This window comes from Myotis nattereri, assembly GCF_964212035.1.
Source record: "Myotis nattereri genome assembly, chromosome: 3".
NCBI lineage: Eukaryota > Metazoa > Chordata > Mammalia > Chiroptera > Vespertilionidae > Myotis > Myotis nattereri.
This window is the reverse complement of record NC_138077.1, coordinates 201134577-201156629: the sequence shown is the minus strand read 5'-3', so window position 1 is coordinate 201156629 and position 22053 is coordinate 201134577.

Here is a 22053-nt window from a genome sequence, read left to right as displayed (position 1 = left end):
CTGGCATCCAATGGGTAAAGGCCAGAGATGCTACTCGCATCCTACAGTGCCCTGGAGAGCCCCCATGACAAAGAACTATCAGCCCAAAATGTCCATAGTGCCAACGTTGAGAAGTCTTGCTATAGATATTGACTGTATTAGAAATTAAAACTGAGAACATTGTAAATGTTTACTAATTCATTTAAAACAATAAAAATAAATCCATTACATGTTCGCATAAATACATTTTTAAAATAACGATATTTTTCAAAAACAAAACTATTAGAAAAATTTATGCTTTATTTTATAAATGTCTTTAATGTCTGGCTTAATAGAAGACAGCTGGATTTCCATATCTGTTTCTGCATTCAATCTATTCCAATATGTTGTTTTTGTTGAAGTGTATGAAGAAAATCTGGCCTCACACAATATGTTGTTGGAAAGCGGGAGCGTGTTTTAATAGCCTTTTCACATAACTATGCATATTCTTCTTGGTTACTACACCAAAACTCAACAATGGTGAGTCCTTAAAGGTTAGTTACAATGTGGAATCTGAAACCACATCCATAAATTTTTTATATTCAGTTATTTTAAAATTCATTGATCTGTCTTGGATTTTGAATGAATCTTTTACCCAGGCATGATTTGTGACATCATGTGTTGTGGATTGAATTGTATTTCCCCCCCCCCCCCCAAAAAAAATTCATATGTTGAAGTCTTAACAATCAGTACTTTAGAATGTGGCCTAATTTTGAAATAGGGTTATTCAGGCGTTATTAGTTAAAATGAAGTCATAGTGGAGTAGGGTGCACCCTAACCCAAGATGACTGGTGTCCTTTATTTTAAAAAAGGAAATTTCGACACAGACACAGACAGGGAGATTGCCCGAGAAGATGAAGACACAGATGAAGGTGATGTACCTACAAGCCGAGGAATGCCAACAATGGTCAGCAAACCACCAGAAGCTGGGAGAGAAGCATGACACAGATTCTTTCTCACGGCCCTCAGAAGAAACCAACCCACTGACACCTGGATTTTGGACTTCCAGCCTCTACGCTGTAAGAGAATAAACAGCTGTTGTTTAAACCAAAGTACCAATTTATGGCACTTTGTGAAGGCAGCCCTAGGAAACTAAGACATCACACACTGGTCATTGTGAAAATAGCGGCTCCTTGAATCATGCAGATCTTCCAGATATGGACGCCTTTCATTATCAGGTATCAAAAACCACACTTGTTCAGACCGTCACAGATCTCACTAGAAAAGCCTTTAAGTACTGAGAAGCTGCCAAGCTCACAGTGGCAGACACAAGTCTCCCAAAATTCCCATTTTCACTCGAAAGCCCAAATTTTATCATTGAAACAATCCTGTCAGTTGTTTTCCGTGACGTGACAGGCTGATTGTGTTCATCATCAATAAAGTATCCACCAGATCCTGGAGTCAGTCTTTCTTTCAAGTAAACATGGTGACCCATGAAAGAAGCAGCTAGTTCAGCACACCATGCAAGTAATCACACAGGTCACTGTTTGTACTCAAGGCAACCAGCACGCGTCTGTATGTGTCTCCCCATCTCATGACACAGAATACTAAAGAGATGTGTACTGCAGGATCAAGATTTAATAAAACTGCCCTCGCCGGTTTGGCTCGGTGGATAGAGTGTCGGTCTTCGGACCAAAGGGTCCCAGGTTGGATTCCGGTCAAGGGCACATACCTTGGTTGCAGGATCCTCCCCAGCCTGGGCCCTGGTCGAGGTATGTGCAGGAGGCAACCAATCAATATGTTTCTGTCACATTGATGTTTCTCTCTTTCTCTCCTTTTTCCACTCTCCCTAAAAATCAATGGGAAAGTATCCTCTGGTGAGGATTAACAACAAAAAAAGATTTAATGAAACTAATTTTGTTTTGTTTTATTTTTACTGTGAGCGCATGCCATGAGGAATACAATGACCCTAGTATATTGGGTACCATTGCCCTGACTTCATGTTAGAACACAGTAGATCTGCCCACTGTTGCTTTTGTAACACAAGTACAAATGTCCCAAGTACAGTGAAATAGGCAAATTATGCCTGCATGTTATTATTAAAATACTAGAGGCCCGGTGCACGAATGCACCGGTGGGATCCCTCAGCCTGGCCTGCGGGGATCAGGCTGAAACCTCTCTCCAACATCCCCCAAGGGGTCCCAGATTGCAAGAGGGGACAGGCCAGGCCAAGAGACCCCAGCAGTGCACAATCAGATCCAGGGAGGGACCTTGGGAGGGCTCCAGGGCATGTCTGGCCCGTCTCAACCAGTCCCAATCGGCCGGACCCCAACAGCAAGCTAACCTACCGGTCACAGCATCTGCCCCCTGGTGGTCAGTGCATGTCATAGTGACTGGTCAAATCAATGGTCAGACACTTAGCATATTAGGTTTTTATTATATAGTATCTTTGTCTTCACAGACCTCCTGAAAGGGTCTCAGAGACCTCACCAGGGGCCCTGGGATCCTACTTTGAGAAGCACTGCTCTACACCAAGCACAGTGGTAACAGTCAAATCTTTGCTGAAGGAATGATTGAATGAATAAATGGAGTGAATAGAGGAGGCGAGAGAGAGGGAAAGCCTAGTTTGCTTCTGCTCTTGGTTTTCTGTATTATCTGAAAGACTGGGCCCTACGTAGCTGAATTTTCAGCTGAAAACGGCTGATAGAGAGGCCTCTTCGATGGGTTGTGGTTCAGCTATGTGCCCAGGAAGACGAGGATGAATTTCAGTGCAAAGCTGGCTCCACCCCAGGAAATGGCCTGATCCTTCGATCATTGCAGACAAGCCCATCTCAGCCCCTGAAGGACCAGAAATAATGGGACTGCACTACAAAGAAGTAGCTCTTAGCGGGCCACAGTGGAGAATCAGAATGACCATGGAAGCTTTTTCGGACTCAGTTTTACTGAGTCAGAGACTCCAAAGGGAACCCAGGCAAATACATTTGGAAAAATTCCCCAGGTGACTCTGCTATGATAAGATCCACTGTAAACAAGGGTAAGAGAGACAAGGAGCCCTTCCTATGCAGTTGACCCTTGAGCAATACAGGGGTTAGGGTGCCAACCCCTCATGCAGTCAAAAATCTGTGTGTAGGTTGTTGGTTTTTTTAAATATACTAGTACTAGAGGCCCAGTGCATGAAAATTCGTGCACTCGGGGGGGGGGGGGGTGTCCCTCAGCCCAGCCTGTGCCCTCTTGCAGTCCGGGACCCCTCAAGGGATGTCTACCTGGCAGCTTAGGCCTGCTCCCTGGCAGTCAGACATCTCTCTGGCAGCCCGGGAGCCCTCAGGGGATGTCCGACTGCGGTCCCCAAGGGTGTGGGCCTAAGTTGCAGTCAGACATCCTTAGTGCTGTGAGGAAGCAGGAGAGGCTCCTGCCACCACCGCTGTGCTCACAGCTGTCAGCCTGGCTTGTGGCTAAGCCAGCCGTGGGCAAACTACGGCCCGCGGGCCTGATCCGGCCCGTTCGGCTGTTCTATCCGGCCCACGGAGCCGAAAGAGCAGAGGGTTCTCTTGCTCTCCCCTCCGCTCCTTCACCAGCAGCAGTGGTAACATGGCAACGTCGGGAAACACGGCCACAGCTCCTTCTTCTGAGTCCAGTTTAAGAACCCATTGTGGCCCTCAAGTCAAAAAGTTTGCCCACCCCTGGGCTAAGCAGAGCTCCCCCTGTGAGAGCGCACTGACCACCAGGGGACAGCACCTGCATTGAGCATCTGCCCCCTGGTGGTCAGTGCATGTCATAGTAACTGGTGGTTCCCGGTCGTTCTGCCATTAGGGTCAATTTACATACTACCCTTTTATTATATAGGGTATTTTTATTAATTTCAGAGATAAAGGGAGAGAGAGAAAGAGAAACATCAATGAGGAAAGAGAACCATTGATCAGCTGCCTCTTGCATGCCTCACACTAGGGATAGAGCCCGCAACCCAGGCGTGTGCCCCCACTGGTAATCAAACCACAACCTCCTGGTTCATAGGTTGATGCTCAACCACTGAGCCATGCTAGCTGGGCTGTGTATAAGTTTTGACTCTCCAAAAACTAAACTGCTAATAGCCTACTGTTTACCAGAAGCCTTATCAATAACATAGACGGTCAATTAACATATATCTTGTATGTTATATGTATTATACTGCATTCTTATGCTGAGATGCTGCATTTCTAACAGCTCACACATGGCCAATGTCACAGGCTTCATGTGCTCAAGTTCTAGAAGGCAATGAGCAGGCCGAGGTAGGCTGTGTTGGAGTAAACACAGAGACCCCTTCTTGGCAGCTGCACCCACAGTTCACACTCCCCATTTGCCTACACCCACCTCCCTTTCCCAGCCTCTCCCTCTTCGAGGAGGAGGCAGATTCTAGCCCCAAAGTTAGGGGTCTTATGGCAGGGGCCAAAGATGTGACCTGGGTGAAAGGGACATCTGGGACTTGGGGTCCCTTCGCTGCAGAGCATTTGTCTTCAAACATCCTTCAGATGGAGCAGAAGCCAGAGGAAGGCTTTTTTTGATGACCCAAGGAGAATCTCTGGTCAGAGAGAAGATTGCTCTCTCAGCTTGAGAAGGGAGCTAGGACTGATCGAAATGATAGATTTCCTGAGTCCTGCTCACTTGTGGCTCTTAACATCCTTTGTACTGGACCACACGCATCCCCTAGCTCGTGATGAATGCATCGCACCCCACAGCTGGGAAGGACCTTGGTGTCCTTGTCCAGGATCTGTTGCCCCACCCCCCGAGGCAGACAGTAAAAAAGAACCTGCCTGGGGCCACAAAGTGGAGACTATGTCTGTGCTTCTGGCCTTCTGGCCTAGAGGCTGTCCCAGGAAGTCACACTGCCCACCGGACTTGTAGGCTTGAGGGTAACCTGCGTGCCGACCATGGCAGCGAGGGGCAGGGACCATTGGCCAAGGGCCATGCTGGGTCACCTGACTTACTCCCCTCTCCCCCCAGATGCTTGCCTTGCAGAAGGCCCTGTTTAATGCTTTATTCCTCCCAGTGTTTCATTATTGATTCAGCCCCTCGCTGCTGGGTCTGACCAAGTAAGCCCTGAGCATTTGTCTAATACCAACTTCATCAAAAATGCAGGAGTTGGGGTTTTACTCATCTATGCACTACCTAGACAGTTTAAGTCGATGATTGTGGTTTCTGCAAGCTAGGGAGGGCGCTGGCAGCCCACAGACTGGCTTCTGGCTTCTCTGAAGTGATGCTGGGTCCCCAAGCTCCAGCAACCCAGCTTCCCCATCTCTTCAGGTTAGTGGAGCGAGATCTGGGTTGGGATGTTGACTGAGGTGGAGAGTTAGGAGGTTGGGAGCAATTTTTTTTATATATATATTTTTGATATTTATTTTATATATTTAAATGCCATTTTTTTAATTTTAATTAAATCTTTATTGTTCAGATTATTACATTTGTTCTTCTTTTTTCCCCCCCATAACTCTCCTCCTCCCAGTTCCCACCTCACCCTCCACCCTCACTCCCCACCCACTGTCCTCATCCATAGGTGCACGATTTTTGTCCAGTCTCTTCCCGCATCCCCCACACCCCTTCCCCCCCCAAGAATAGTCAGTCCATTCCCTTTCTATGTCCCTGATTATATTATGATCATCAGATTATTTATTCGCTTGATTCTTAGATTCACTTGTTGATAGATGTGTATTTGTTGTTCATAATTTGTATCTTTACCTTTTTCTTCTTCTTCCTCTTCTTAAAGGATACCTTTTAGCAGTTCATATAATACTGGTTTGGTGGTGATGAACTCCTTTAGCTTTTCCTTATCTGTGAAGCTCTTTATCTGACCTTCAGTTCTGAATGATAGCTTTGCTGGATAAAGTAATCTTGGTTGTAGGTTCTTGGTATTCATCACTTTGAATGTTTCTTGCCATTCCCTTCTGGCCTGCAAAGTTTCTGTTGAGAAATCAGCTGACAGTCGTATGGGTATTCCCTTGTAGGTAACTGAGTTTCTTTCTCTTGCTGTTTTTAAGATTCTCTCTTTGTCTTTTGCTCTTGGCATTTTAATTATGATGTGTCTTGGTGTGGTCCTCTTTGGATTCCTTTTGTTTGGGGTTCTCTGCGACCTGTAAGTCTATTTCTTTCACCAGGTGGGGGAAGTTTTCTGTCATTATTTCTTCAAATAGGTTTTCAATATCTTGCTCTCTCTCATCTTCTGGCATCCCTATAATTCTGATGTTGGTACGCTTGAAGCTGTCCCAGAGGCTCCTTACACTATCTTCGTACTTTCGGATTCTTTTTTCATTTTGCTTTTCCAGTTGGGTGTTTTTTGCTTCTTCGCATTTCGAATCTTTGACTTGATTCTTGCACTCCTCTGGTCTACTGTTGGGAGTCTGTATAGTATTCTTTATTTCAGTCAGTGTATGCTTAATTTCTAGTTGGTTCTTTATCACAATATCGAGGGTCTCATTAGATTTCTTGAGGATCTCACTACATTTATCGGCAGTCTCACCAGTCTTTTCGAGGGCCTTACTAAGTTTATCGGCAGCTTCTAGACAGTTCTTGAGAGACCTTAAAAGTGTGGTTTTGAGCTCTATATCTTCCATTTCTGACATTTGTGTCCTGTTTCTTTGTCTCCGCATTTTTTTATGTTTTCTTGGTGCACCTCCTAGTGGTCTTTGTGCGCAGTCTTGTTGTAGTTAAGCCTTGATTGTTGTCGGCAATACCAGGGGTGATTTGACCTCCAGGCTAACTGGCTATGAGAGTCCGCTGTGTCTGCAATGGGAGAGCTTCTGTGCTGGATCTCTAGGGTGGTGCTAATCTAGCGTTTGCCTGAGGCTATCCGGCAAATGGCTCTGGGCAGGGCTTGGGCGGGGCGGGTCCCCCGGGATCTACAGGGCAGGCCGGATCGAGCAGTTATGGCTGCTCTCAGTTCCATCCCTAGGGGCTCTGCCTCACAGAGTCCCAGCAACCGCTGCAAACCTCGGAGAGAAAGCTGCCTTCAAGTTCCGACCAAAGCCAGACAGTCCCGCTTCTCCCGTTTGAGTCTAGGTCCCTAGAGACTCGCCTGGATCTGGAGCTCAGAGTCTGAAACTCCCTCCCGATTGAAAACAACAACCGCGCCCTCCGCCGCCAGCCCACTCCACGTGCACTCCGCACCTGAGTATTTCACTTCAGCACTGCGCCTCCTCTGAGTCTGGGTATGATATTCTCTTTCCTCCTAGTTGTAGAATTTCCACTCAGCCAGCCTTCCTGTGGTTCTGGATGATGTCCGTTCCGTCTTTTAGGTGTACCCTTGAATTGGTTGTTCGAGGCAGCAATCTCCGGCGTTAACCTACGCCGCCATCTTGGTTTCTCCCTTAAATGCCATTTAGGGGAGCAATTTTTTAAAATAAACACCAGCCACAGGTGTGAAAGCAAATTTTGTTTTTGCATTAGTATGCATTAGCAGCAATGCATTAGTATGCTGCTACTGACTATCCTATATAATAAAAGGCTAATATGCAAATTGACTGAAAGGTGGAATGACTGGTTGCTATGACATGCACTGACCACCAGGGTGCAGGCGCTCAATGCAGGAGCTCCCCCCTGGTGGTCAGTGTGCTCCCACAGGGAGAGTGTGGCTCAGCCAGAAGCCGGGCTCATGGCTGGTGAGCGCAGCAGTGGTGGCAGGAGCCTCTCCTGCCTTGGTGGCAGTGCTAACGATGTCCGACTGACAGCTCCCAGACTGCGAGAGGGAGCAGGCTGGGCTGAAGAGGACGCCACCCCCCAGAGTGCACAAATTTCGTGCACCAGGCCTCTAGTTACAGATGAAAATTTAATGAGATGAAGAAATATCTATTCATCTATTTATTAAAACAATATTTATTGAGCACTTACTAAGCACTAGATTACAGAGGTGAATAAAACATACAAGTTTCTGCTTCTCGTGAAGCTGAAATTCTACTTAAAAGAGAAAATCAGGCTGTAAAAAAAAGGAAATCATAATAACAGCTAACATTTATTAAGCATTTACTATGTGTTGGGTACTGTCCTAAGCTCTTCACACAGAAAATGATTCTACTTTCAAGGTCATTTTTAAAGCCTGTATGTATATATCCCCATAGGAAAAAAAAGACAGGAAGAATATGCACCAAAATATTAGCAGACATGATCTCCAAATTGTAACTTTATAGAGGACTTCTATTTTCATCTATTTGCTAACCTGCCTTATCTAAATTTTATTCGTCTAGAGCAGTGGTTCTCAACCTTCTGGCCCTTTAAATACAGTTCCTCATGTTGTGACCCAAGCATAAAATTATTTTCATTGCTACTTCATAACTGTAATGTTGCTATTGTTATGAATCATAGTGTAAATATCTGATATGTAGGATGGTCTTAGGCGACCCCTGTGAAAGGGTCGTTTGACCGCCAAGGGGGTCGCGACCCACAGGTTGAGAACCGCTGGTCTAGAGCAAGAGAAGAGAGTTAAAGGGGGGAAGGCATGTCCTTGTGCCCCAACCTTGAAGAAATCAGGCAGAGAGCCTCCGAGTGCTTTTCATTTGCCGCCCGATGTCTTCAGGCTCCGGGTGTACCAGGCTCTGGTCTGTTCCCATCACTCTGGGTTCTGTCCCAGCTCAGAAAGCCATCGCCTCCTTCTACCCGGAGAATAGAGTCACCGGAGAGTCCTGTGGCTATGGTGAAGGCAGGGGAGGGCCAAGGCATGAGAACCCTCTAACACAAGGTCCCCAGCTGGGCATCGTGACCCCGGCTTCCTCCTGCCACGTGTGCAGGGGCCAGGATCCAAACTCCGCCAGTGATGAAACTCCAACCTGGCCAGCCCCCCGGCACCCCTGCCCTGGCCAGAGAAACGGACAAGAGCTTTGCCACTATCCTCACACCCCTGAAGGCCTTGCTGCTCTCTAGCGCTGACGGCTACCTGAGAGTCACCATCAGCTGGACACCCGCCTGACGGTGATAGATTAACCGCAAAGGCAAGAGGTTGCACCTGGGAGCCCCACTCTGAGCTCTGGACACACAGGGAGGCCCAATGCTGAGCACTTTATATTTCTTCATATGTTTCATTATCATCACCATCACCCGCTTTTGACCAATAAGGAAACAGAGGCCCTAAGAGGGTGTGTGACGAGCCCACAGCCAGCCAGTGGCATCGCTGGAATCAGGACCCAGACCTCTTAGTACCTATTGCCGTGCCGCTTCCTCTCCCCACCTGCTTCCTTGGACCCGATCAATATTCACTGTTGGTCACCTGATAAGTGATGACTGGAGACCTGAGAGCCTGGGTGGTGTTGGCTTTGACCCTGGATCCACATGGTCTTACCAGGCCCAGAGGGATTCCAGGCGATGATGCCGAACAAGGCGGATGGGCAGCCTCTCGAGAGAGCCAGGCCCCTTCACCTCCCCCTGTAACAGCGAGGGACATGCTCGATGCACTCAAACGGGAGAGCGAGTTCTGGCTCCATGACCTGGGGCCCATCATTTTCCTTCTCTGCGCCTCAGTTAATCTGCAAAATGGGGAGGAAAACCCCTCCTTTGTGGGCTTGTTGGACAGATGAAGTGAAATAATGTGTAGCGTCGAGCACAGTGTCAGGCTCAGCGGTGTTCAGGGAGGTGAGATCTTCCTCCCAGCATAGGAAGGTCTGCGTGAGACGGTGGGAAATAGGACCAAAATCCATCCTGTCTAAGACAGCACCCATCATCAAGCACACCAGGAACTTTTGTATCACTAAGAATGAAAAATGCACCTGGGTGGTGTGGGTCAGTGGTTGAGCGTCGACTTAGGAACCAGAGGTCATGGTTTGACTCCCGGTCAGGGCACATGCCTGGGTCGTGAGCTTGGTCCCCAGTGTGGGGCATGAAGGAGGTAGCCAATCAATGATTCTCTTTCATCATGCATGTTTCTGTCTCTCTCCTTTTCCCTTCATCTCCAAAATCAATAAGAATATATTTTTTTAAATAATGAAAAACACTGCTTAGTAAACTCTGAGCCACTCCTTTCTTATGCAATTTTGAATTCATGCTTGGAGAGGCTTTTTCAGCTTAGACTAGACTTTAATCACATATTAGATTCATGCTTGGAGAGGCTTTTTCAGCTTAGACTAGACTTTAATCACATATCACTCTGAACAGAGTTAAAGTGAAGACATAAAGAACAAAAATGACATCCCCTATTCAGAGCCACCTCTTCTAAATTCCTCTCCACCTGGAGTCTGGGAGTTCCTGTTTTCTCCCGTAACATTGTCCTCTGGCTTGCAGAAGCACTGGTGATGTGGCATTTTCCAGAAGGACCCGTGAAAGATATAGAACTCATGGGTCCTGGGCACCTAGGTTGGCCTCACCCTTATACAGCACTACCTCACTTTTGACCCCTTGTGGGTGCTGTTGCTAAATGCCTAGGACTTGCTACCCCTCCAATCCCTTCCCACATCATTTTGGTCCTAATTTCCCTTGGATTGTCCACCAAGCTACTTGCTCCCATTCCACAAGTCTTGACCCTGAAGCTTTCGGTGTTTGCCCAGACAACAGCAACTCTAAGGCTCCATCATTCACAAGATGGATTTAAATTCCGGAGATGTAATATGTGAAAATGGCTCCTTTACAGAATGGATGGTGTTGGTAATAACATTTCTTAAGGCACCACGATGGGCTTGACCTCATGCTAGGTGCTCCAATATGCATCTTCCCTCAGTGTCACATCTCTTTCCTTTGAGTTTATCATTGTTATCACTAGAGTTTATCATTGTTATCATGAAATTCGTGCATGGGGGCATGGGGGGTGTCCCTCAGCCCAGCCTGCACCCTCTCTAATCTGGGACCCCTCAGGGGATGTCCTGTGGGATCGGGCCTAAACCGGCAGTCAGACATCCCTCTCACAATCCGCGACCACTGGCTCCTAACAGCTCGCCTGCCTGCCTGCCTGCCTGATTGCCCCTAACTGCTTCTGCCTGCCAGCCTGATCGCCCCCTAACCACTCCCCTGCCAGCCTGATTGATGCCTAACTGCTCCCCTGCTGGTCTGATCACCCCCAATTGCCCTCCCCTGACAGCCCAATGACCCACAACTGCCCCCCCCCACAACTGCCCTCCTCTGCCAGCCCGACCACCCACAACTGCCCTCCCCTGCCATGGCCCACCTCCTCCACCAAGCCCCGCCCCTGTTGTGCATGCAGCCATCTTGTGACGGCCATCTTGTGATGACATTAGGGCATGATGCGTGAGGGCATGACGACCACCTAGGCTATTATTAGTATAGATTTCTTTACAGATGAAGACACTGAAGTTCAGAGAGGTAAAGCCATTTTTTCAAGGTCACACAGCTAATAAGTGGCAAAGGCAGGACTTGAACTGTGGTCTCTTGTCACAATAGCAGAGATAGACCCTCTCCTGGGTATTTCCTCCAAGCTGGCTTCTGAGCCCAGTGGCTTCATGCAAAATTAACTCAGCCCTGACCTTGGGAAGCTTTTCCCATCTTTTGATTTCCTCACTTTAGAGAGTAATCATAATAGCACTGAGTGCCAGGTGCTGTCCTAGCCGCTCTCTGTGTCCTAGCCCACTCAGCGTTCCCAACTGCCTTATGGGGTGGGTTCTAGAGTCAGCCCCATTTCACAGATGAGGAAACTGAGATGCAGAGAGGTAACGCCACACACTCAGGGTCACATAGCTGGGAAAGGGAAGGGCTAGGATTCAAATGCACAGAGTTTGGCTCTAGATCTCACTTGCCTAACCTACCCAATCTCCTCATCTCACCACTGGCACATGGAGCCCCCTCCCTTACCCCCGCCCCCCGCTACTCTTCTCCCTCCCCGCTCCCCACCCCTGCCCCCCTAAACCCTGTTGCCTTTCACAGTGGCCTGGGAGCAGGATTCGGGCTGTCAGGCTGGAGTCAGATGGATGGCGTTCCCCAGCCAGGCCTGGCTTCCATGTTTCTTCACTCTGGACCCAAGCATAACACCATCTCGCAGCCCTGGCTGCTCTTCAGAAAAGAAAGAAAGAAAAAAAACATGAGGGGGGTGTGGAGAGAAATCTAATTAGAATCCCGCGGAGCCCCAGCTCTTGCTATGATTAAATTAGCCCCTCTGAAGTGGAACTGGCTCGTTATAATAATTTGAACGCCGAGGACTTGTCTTATATGATCCTGATCTGAGGAAAACTGCTTTCACAATTGCACTTGTCCGTGTCCTGGTCTCTCCGCATCGGGACAAAGGAAGGCTGTGGGTGCTGAGTGATTCCTGCTGCGGAGACGAGCTTAGGGAGAGGCGGGGCGCCCGCCTCCCTGAGGGCCGGGGCTGTGGAGTGCAGTGTCGGGGGCCCCACACAAATATGAGGAAAGGGGCCACCCAGTTTCCTTACAGCATCACAGCTATAGGCCCCAGCCGGGTCACATTGGAACCGAGAGACTGTGGGGAATCTAGAAGGTCCAGGCCAAATGTTTGACATGGTGAGTGGCCCAGAGAGGAAGCCCCAAATACAGACACACACTCACCTCCCCCACACCCCACCCCCACCCCACCCCCCAGGCTGCAGCAGACTCACCTAGAGTCTGGCTTAGGAGGGAGGGAGAAGAGTGGGGGGGGGGTAAGGAGGGGGCTCCCTGTGTCAGCGGTGAGATGAGGGGATTGGGTAGGTTAGGCAAGTGAGATCTAGAGCCAAACGCTGACTCCACCCCCAAGGCTCTGGTTCTCGGGTCTGCAGGAGGGTCCTGTAATCTCATCTAATGCTCCCAGAGTGCTCCGAGCTGTGGCCAGGCTTGGCCCGCGCTGACCTGGCACCACTGGGCGTCTTTGTGACACTTGGGGTCTGATGCCCGTCTGCCACGCCTGAGTCCATCCTGCTGCAGAAGCGGGTTCCGGTACCTCTGCGCCAGCAAAACGCTAGGAGGGTCAGCGCTGGTGCCCATTCCCTTCCTTTCCTTAGAGTTTGGAGAACAGGACTCGTGGCCGCCGGTCCCCGAGTCCTCGCAAAACTGCCCTTTATTGAGGGCACCAACAAGAGGAAATACTGGTTTTGAACATTTTAAAAATGTTTTTAAAGGCGTGTGCTTTTGGGGATGCTGATATCCGCCTATCTCTCCTGACCTAGTTCAACTCTCACCTTAAAAAGTCTTTGCCAGCCCTGACCGGTTTGGCTCAGTGGATAGAGCGTCAGCCTGCGGGCTCAAGGGTCCCGGGTTCGATTCCGGTCAAGGGCATGTACCCTGGTTGTGGGCATATCCCCAGTAGGGAGTGCGCAGGAGGCAGCTGATCGATGTTTCTCTCTCATCGATGTTTCTAACTCTCTATCCCTCTCCCTTCCTCTCTATAAAAAATTCAATAAAATATATATATTTTTTTAAAAAAAAGTCTTTGCCAAATGCCCCAGCCTCACCGAGTGGTCCCTTTCCTGGCCTCCCACAGCCCGTGTTCTCTGAAGGGGCCTCCAGGTCACCACGCGGTCAGGTGCCCGGCTCCTTGCTGCTTCTCGCTCTCCCCGATCTTGACCCACCACTGGTGCTGTGAGGATCCAGAGCCAGCCATTTGGTTTTGTAAATGGCCCTGGAAATAGTGAATGGAACCCCAAGAATGGATCTTCTCAAAAGCAAGCCCAGGCCAAGTGTGCAATCAGCTCTCAGAGCGGTCACCCCGTGGCGATCGCCCTGGGACAATGGAACCTCAGGGACCAGGGACCATCATCATCATCCCTCTTTAGAGATGAGGAGCCTGAGCCCCAACCAAGGTCACACAGCGCAGAGTCCCCGCCCCGTCCCCGCCCCGTCCCCACCCTTCACCCACCCAGAAGGTCGGCCTCTTCCTCCTCTGAGGAAGCCTGTAGGGCCGGGGCGGGCCTTCTTTCCTCCTGAGCAACTTCTTCCTGTCCCACAAACACGTTCAAGGAGATGCCACATGGCTCCTCTCCTCTCGTTAGCCCCAGAGAGGGCGCCCGGGCGAGGCTCCCGCAGCGGCCGGTCTTAGGAAAGAGCCAGCCACAATGTTCCCGAAGAGAACTGTGGTCCGAAAAGCGACTCGGTCTCCATGGTCCCGTTTACTCAACACTGTCTCCAAGTCACATCCGCTCGTCTTCCCGACCCAAGGGCAAGGTCTCCGCGCCGGGGACGTACTGAACTGCCAGCAACAATGCTTTTCCAGTGGCTATTTGTCATCTTCCTCCCCCTTCCCGAGACCCTAAGAAGAACAAATCCAAATATCTGATTCCCAGAAAACGTTTGCACCAGCGACCATTAGTCTAACCCTGAAATGGAATCAATCCAGCCCTCGCATGAGCTTGCAAAGAACACCCCTGCTGTGACACTGCCGACGATTTCCAAGGCTGGCAGAACTCACCGGCTTACAGCAAAACAACCACAGGGTACAACCTTCCAGACGGACTGCCCTGCTTCCTTCTTCCGGGCTCTCATTCATACTCCTCATCAGGATCCGTCCGCGCTGCTCTCTGCGGAGGACTCAAGTACTGCAGTGCCAGGACTCCGGGCTCGGGACTGTTTCTTCCAGGCTTCCACGACCCGTCCACTGATCTGTAACTAGATCGGTGGTTCGGTCGCCTGGGAACTCTCCCTCCTCACAACAACCCTAGTGCAGAACATCACATGGGCTCTGGCCCCACAGAGACCTGGGTTCAAGTTCTGGCCCTGCCACTCGATGTCCTTGAGCAGGTCACATAATCGCTGCGCCTCGGTTCTGTGCCTGTAAAATGGGGACGATAATGCCCGCAGGTTCACTGTAGGGATTTACTGAGGCGACTCCGAAAAGACACCACCGTGCCTGGCAGAGTGAGCACAGCAGCTGCCAGGCCTCCATATTATTGTCCATTTCACAGATGAGGAAACCGCGGCTCAGAGCGGGGGAAATGGTTTCCCGAGAGACACAGAGACATGAAGGGTCCAGGAGGCAAACACATCTCTCCTGAGTCTACATTCTGGGCCCTGGTTATTCAACAGCCCTAAAGAGTTCCGCCTCCAACTGAATTTGGGGGGCAAAAGCGCCTAACGAATCTCCGAGAAGATCAAACAGGATCAAGTCACAGAAAGAAGAGGATGCAGAGCCAGCTGTTTGCACCAAGGGAGCCAGAGGAAGAGGGAGATCCCAGCTGATTCCTGCCACCCCTCCTTGTGGATTTCAAGAAATGCAAAAGCGCCCCGGCCAGTTTGGCTCAGTGGATAGAGCGTCGGCCTGCAGACCGAAGGGTCCCGGGCTCGATTCCGGTCAAGGGCACATGCCCAGGTTGGAGGCTTGATCCCCAGTGTGGGGCGTGCAGGAGGCAGCTGGTCAATGATTCTCTGTCATCATTGATGTTTCTATCTCTCTCCCCATCTCCCTTCCTCTCTGAAATCAATAAAAGTATATTTTTTAAAATGCAAGAGTATTAGGAAGAAAATATGGGGTCGGGGGCAGAGATGGAGAGGACCTAAGGGTCTGAGGAAGGGAGCAAGAAGGTTAAATGCCAACACGTTGCAGATTCACTGCCCCCTCGACACTCTGAGTCAGCTGGGCACCCAGGTCTGAACCCTTCTGGATGAGACGTGGCTGGCAACCGAGGCAGAGGGCTCAACCCTCCTGCCAACAGTCCACCCCAGAGACAGCAGAGGCCCCCACATTCCTGGCCTCTGATCTCTGCCGCGACACATGCTGAGGCCAAAATTCATGTGGGAACCCTACGGTGGAGTCTGGGAGCTGGAAAAAAATCCAAGATGTCGCCCAATGTAGCCCAGGCCTTGCAGGCAAAACCACACCAAAACCAGCCCGACAGACGCTAATTAGATGAATGGCTTGGCATTACATAGTGGGGGATGGGCGGGGAGAAGTGGGCCAAGGATGTTTGGAACAGAAACACCATCCAGAGAAAACAGTGGTGACGACCAGGAATGACTTAGGCGCACACAGAAGAAGCCAGGACACAGGCAGCAGCTTGTTCCCATCCCAGGGGCTGGGGGCCAAGACGCAGCCCCACAGAGCCCGCGACAGCTTTGGCCTGCGTCCCGGCCTCTCCCTCCCCCGCGGGTTCATAAAGGAGACAGCCCCTTGTCACCTCCCAGTCCTCCTTCTGTGGTCTCTCCCGCCTCATCCCCCTCCTCTCCCACCTTCGCTTCTTGCAAATCACTGCACTGTCCCTTCTCGGCTTTGCAACTGCCCCTCCCTCACTCCCTTGCTCCCTCGGCTTGGAATCCCATTCCCTCTCTCCACTTCCCACCACTGACCCTGGCTCACCAGCTCCTACCCTTCCTGGAGGTCTGGGCTTGGTCCTAGGAAGCCATTGACCACCCTCATCCCCCAAAAAGGATGGGCTCCCGCTGCTGAATGCCTGGCAGCTCCCTGTGCCCTGCCACCCCAGCCCGGGGCATGCCCTGCTGCCCCCACGAGGCTAGAGGCTCCGGGCGGGCAGGGACGGTGGCCACATGGTCATCATCGTATCCCCCCCACCCCCCCCGACTGAGCCCCGAGCAGTCAACACTTCACAAATATTTAGTGGATGAAAGAAGAAATGGACGCTAATTTCCCATAGTCTGAAACATTGCTTCAATTTATGAAGCTGAAAAAGCTGAAAATCATGAGAAGTGGGCATCCTAAAAGTCTCTAAATCAAACAAAACAGACATGTATTAAATGCTTCCGTGTGCTATGCCCTGTGCTAGGTGTTTGCACCCCTCGTTTCGGTTAAGTGCCCACAACCCCTAGAGCCAGGGCTTCCTGTCATTATCCCACCTCCAGGGTGGAGAAGTGAAGATCAGAGGGGTTGAGCAACTTGCCTGAGATCACAGAGCCTTGCCTTGACTGTGGGCCTGGCTGGTCCTGAAGCCCAAACAGTTGCTATGGCGCCAGCCTGTGCCCCTGAAACCCACCTCAGGAAGCCCCTCATGTGTAACCTGAAGCCGTGCCTGCAGCCAAGTCAGCCCATTTCCTCTTCTCACATCCAAGCCCAGATGGGGTCTGAGTGACACTTATCTCACCCCAGTCTCAGAGCTGGAGGCCAGCGAGCCCTGCAAACTGCTGATCCTGGCTCACCAGCTCCCACCCTTCCCTCCCTGTGGACAAAGAGCAGGAGGAGGTGACTGCTGGCCCCAAGGGGTCTTGGTCCCCTGGGTCTGAAGGTGCCATCTGGCCCCGGCTGCCGCACCCCTCCTGTCGGTAAAGCAGAAAAGTCTCGGAGACGGAGACGGGGACGGAAGCATGACAAGCAGGCCATCATCACAGGTTAGGGCTCCTCTGGTCCGAGGACAGTAAGAACTAGCCGAGGCTGCCTCCTCCTTGGGTTCTTCCCCACGTCCACACCTGTCACTGAGTGTTGCTGGGCCCCGCAGCCTTCTGCTAGTACCTGTGTCCCTGCCCTGCCCCGCCCTGGTGTGTACCTGAGGCCCAGCTACGAGCAGCTCCGTCCCATACCCAAGCTCTCAAGCGCTCACACACCTCAGGCTGCCGGAGGGAGCGCATGTGTGTCTGTCCTCAAGATGAGTAGAGAGCATGTCTGTGTGAGTGTGTAAATGCTTAGAACAATACTTGGCGTATAGTAAATGCTTCATAAACATCACCTGCTCCTGTTAATGTCAATATGATTATAGCACTCTGCCAGGGAGGGACTTCGCCTGCAATGACAGGGGATAATGCCTTTGACAAAACCCAGATGAGGTTCCCAAGAACTTGTTAGAGACCAATCCCCAGGTCTCACTCCTGGACCTGCTAACTCAGGGTCCCTGAGATGGAGCCCAGGAATTGATATTCTTACCACCTGTCCAGACGGTGGCCATGGCCATCCAGGCTGGGGGCCCACTGCGCTAGACCAGCTGTTTCTTGGGCAAATGAAGAAATGGGCCCAGCTGTGATCCCAAAGTGGGAGAGGTTTCTCCCTGCCTCCTCCACTCTTCCCTCCCTCCCTCACTTCCTTTTGTTCATCAGCATTTTGAACTTTTTCTCGGTAGCAGTTTCTCCAGAAGAACTCACGGCCAACCTTCTCCGGCCCATGGGCACCCTGAGTGCACCAGTCTTGTTTCCCACCCACTAAACGTCCTTGAGCAGTTCATTTCCCACCCCTTGTGCAAATACAGGTTTGCTACACACGGTGTACACTGGATTGCAGGGGCCATGTCTGAACTGCCAGCAAGATGCCCTGCAGCCTCTAACCTCTCCCTCTACGGCTGAAAAAGCTGAGCCAGAACTAAGGCCAGCTGTGTGACCAGCACTGTCCACCAAAACTGCCTGGGATTTCCCGAGAGAGGACATACCGATGGCAGATCAGCATCATTAACCGTTAGGGAAATGCAACTTGCCAACCACAGCAAGATACCCCTACACTCCTGTCAGCACGGCTAAAATCAAAACAGTGACAGTGACGGCCGAGGAGCGTGCAGAGAAGCAGGGTCACTCCCCACTGCTGCTGGGGCTGTGAAATGGTGTCACTGTGGGGAAGACAGTTTGGCAGTTCCTTTAAAAACTGCACATGCGATTATCATGTGACCCAGCAATTGCACTCCCGGGAATTTACCCCAGAGAAATGAAAACTTACATCCACACCCATGGGTGTTCTTTAATGGGTAAAGGGTTAATCATACCATGGAATACTACACAGCAATTGAAAAGGAACTACGGATACACACAACAACCTGGATCAATTTGCAGAGAATTATGCTGAGGAAAACAAGTAAATCTCAAAAGGTGAAACACTGCATGATTTCATGCATATAATTAGAGGCCCAGTGCATGAAGTTTGTGCACTGGTGTGTGTGTGTTGGGGGGTGGGGGGGTGACCTCAGCCTGACCTGCGCCCTCTTGCAATCTGGGTTCCCTCACTCCTTACCACTCAGCTTGCTGCTCCTTAGCGCTGCCGTGGAGGTGGGAGAGGCTCCCGCCACGGCTGCTGTGCTTGCTAGCTGTGAGCCTGGCTTCTGGCTGAGTGGCAAGCCCCCTGTGGGAGCGCACTGACTACCAGGGGGCAGCTCCTGTGTTGAGCGTCTTCCCCCTGGTGGTCAGTGTGCATTATAGCGACCAATCGTTCTGGACATTCCGGTCATTCCACCTTAACGGTTGCTTAGGCTTTTATTATATAGATATTCTTGAAATGACAGGGGTTAAGGTGGGCGTAGGGACAGGAGGGAAGTGCATGTGGCTAGAAAAGGTCAGCATGAGGCATCTTTGTGGCCATGAAAATGTTATGTGTCTTGCCTGTTTCAATGTCAATATCCCGGTTGTAACACTATACTATAGTTTTGTCTTGGGTGTGGGGTTTTTTTTTTTTAACGTTTTTATTGATTTCAGAGAGAGAGGAAGGGGAGGGTTAGAGAGACAGCAACATCCATGAAAGAGAAATATCTAATGGCTGCCTCCTGCATGCCCCCTACTGGGAATCAAGCCCTCAAACCAGGCATGTGCCCTGACGGGGAATCAAACCAGTGACCTCCTGGTTCATAGATTGATGCTCAACCACTAAGCCGCACTGGCCAGGCTGTACTATAGTTTTACAAGATGTTACCATTGGGGAAAACTGTGAAAGATACAGGGGGTCTCTCTGTGTTGTTTCGTACAGTGCATATAAATCTACAACTCAAAATGAAAAGTTTAATTTAAAACACACACCTGTGAACCCTTTTCAAAGCACCCACTGGAGTTAAAAGCCTGATTCAAAGGGTTTAGGGTGGGGTCCAGGTGTGTGTGTGTGGTGGTGGTGGGGGTGGGGGGTTTGAAAGTCTCACAAAGTTGAAAGCCACACAAATGATTTCTCATGTCCCTTCACTTAAAACTTCAATATTTTCATGTGAAAATATAATCCACACATCTTATGGATTCAGGCTGGAACTGCTCCCTCCAACATACATCCCGTCCCCACCCCACCCGCAGCCTCCCCGGCAAAAAGGAAACTTGAGCCCTGAAAGGCAGAATCAGGACCTGAGGGGGTGACGGGAGAGGGGGGACCTCTTTCATGGTCCAAGGACTCCCCACCCCGAGACGCTCAGTGAGGCATGGCTAACAGCCCGGTGGCCGGCTGGGATGGGACAGAACCCGACTTTCTGGCTCTGCCCTCGCCGCTCGCTGCGCTCTAGGCAGCCCCCCCTGTCCCTGTCAGAACAGTTGCAAATGGTTCTAATTATAACCAGGAAGTTTTTAAGCCTGTGGGTGGAAAGGAATGCCAATTCATGTAATAGCTGTTACTGCACACAATACCCCCCCGCCCCGCCCCTACCACCACCAAGTGTTCCTGGCCCAGTTTTGAGGGTGACAAATGGTGTCCCTACCAGCACAGATGGGAGCCTGTATCGCACAGGCAAGAAACCCACGTCTCTGGAGAAGAACAATAGCAGGAAAGGTCCAGGGGAGGCCAGCGGTTCTCTGTGTCCCTGGGAGTAACGGGAGATCTGGGGTCCTTCCCCCTTATAATTAGTCAGCTAATGATTTTTTGTCAAATGCTAATGAACCGCTGAGGACTAGGGAGAGGAGTCATCAGAGACGTTCACGTTCGGGCCCCACAGCCTCCCTCTCCCTCCTGCCCTCATGGCCACCAGGGCACGGAGCCCTGCGCTGTGATCAGGAGCCAGTTAACTTCACAGCTAACTTCACAGCTCACTGCCGAGCAGGGAGGGGAGGCTCGCCGCTCTGGACAGGAAACTGCAGCACCACGCTGAGCGCTGAGGCTGCCCGGGTTCCAGCTCTCCCACCTCGGGTGGCGGCTCAGCCCCACCGCAGGCTACTGCTTCAGATGCTACCATGGCCTTCTTCCCGCTGCGGCCAGCAGCCCCTCACCTGCCAGCAGCCAGCGCTGCTACAGATCCCCGCGGGGGACCTGGAATTGATCAGCTTTCACAAAGCTGTGTGACTACCACTGGCCGCTGTGTGACTCTCCGCAGGTCACTGCCCCTCTCTGAGCCTTCCAGAATTCCCCCCTCCTCACAGAGTTCTTGGGGGTAAGAGGAGGGCTGCCTGTGCCCGGCCACAGAATGGGTATTCCACGAATGGCAGCCACAGGGAGACGGAGGTGGTTTAGTCCAACCTTCAGACACAAGCCCCTTGGTGGGTCCTCTGTGCAGCTCCGCTCTCACACCTTGGACTTCACTGGGTTCGAAACCCCCGACGCCATTCGCTGTCATGTTCTCGGGAATCCGTACGGAGCCTGGAGGAGGTCCCCCAAGACTCCTGGGTGATAAGGACAGAGCTGCTGCTACACCCGCAGCAGGACGCCAGCAGGACCGCCGGGAGAACACGGACGGGAATGAGTCCACCGGACAGCAGCAGTGGCTTTCCCTGGGCGATGGGATGATTGCGGGGGGAGGGGGGGGAACGGTGGTTGTTTTCATCATTACACTGCTAACATTTATGAAATTTCTACCATGAACATTTAAAACCCTTAAAAATGCTGTTTTATGTTTCTACGCTATATAAACTATTTCTATATTATGTATACCACAAAGAAAGCTCCCTCACTGTAAAATCTTTCAGTCGAGTTGTTGAGAAGAAGAGAGCTGATTTCCTGCCTCTCGCGCTCTCCTCCGGAATTGCTCTGGCTGTTGGGTGGCGGGGCAGGCACAGGGGTGCAGGAGACCCATCCGGGCCCTCCGGGCACTTGAGGAAGGAGACACGGGTGTCACGGAAGACGTCCCGGCGAAGTGTTCTGGGAAGATCCAGGGACCACCTAGCAGAGCGGCTGTGAGGCTGGGCCGGGAGGACGGCGTTGTAGGATTGGGACACCCGGAACCATTTCACCCGACTGCACCCAAAGCTGGGACATCGGGCGGGCGGGAAAAGATAGGTCTCCTATTCCCTACCTTCCCACCACCTGCTCTTTCCTGGGTGCAGCCCAGAAAAGGGTCCCTCGGTGGGTATCTCACGGGACCACAGTGTGATGGAGGTTTACGGGTCACTTCGAGATGACGAAGTCAAACTATAGAGATGAGGAACCTGAGGCCCAGGGAGGGGAAGGGTCTTCTCCCCGAGGTCTCCTGCTTCTCCATCCAGGGAACCAGGCAGCCTCCACTCAAGGCAAGACCTGGCTTCGGCAGCCCTGCTCTGCAGGTGCGCTTCCCGGAGGAAGAGACCACAGCAGCCCCGCATCCCCCTGACACTGACACCACCGCCCCTCCTTCCTGTCCGTCTTCCACATCCGGCCACAGGGTGACCCTGGGGGACAGTCGCTGCGGAGCTCCTGACATGAGC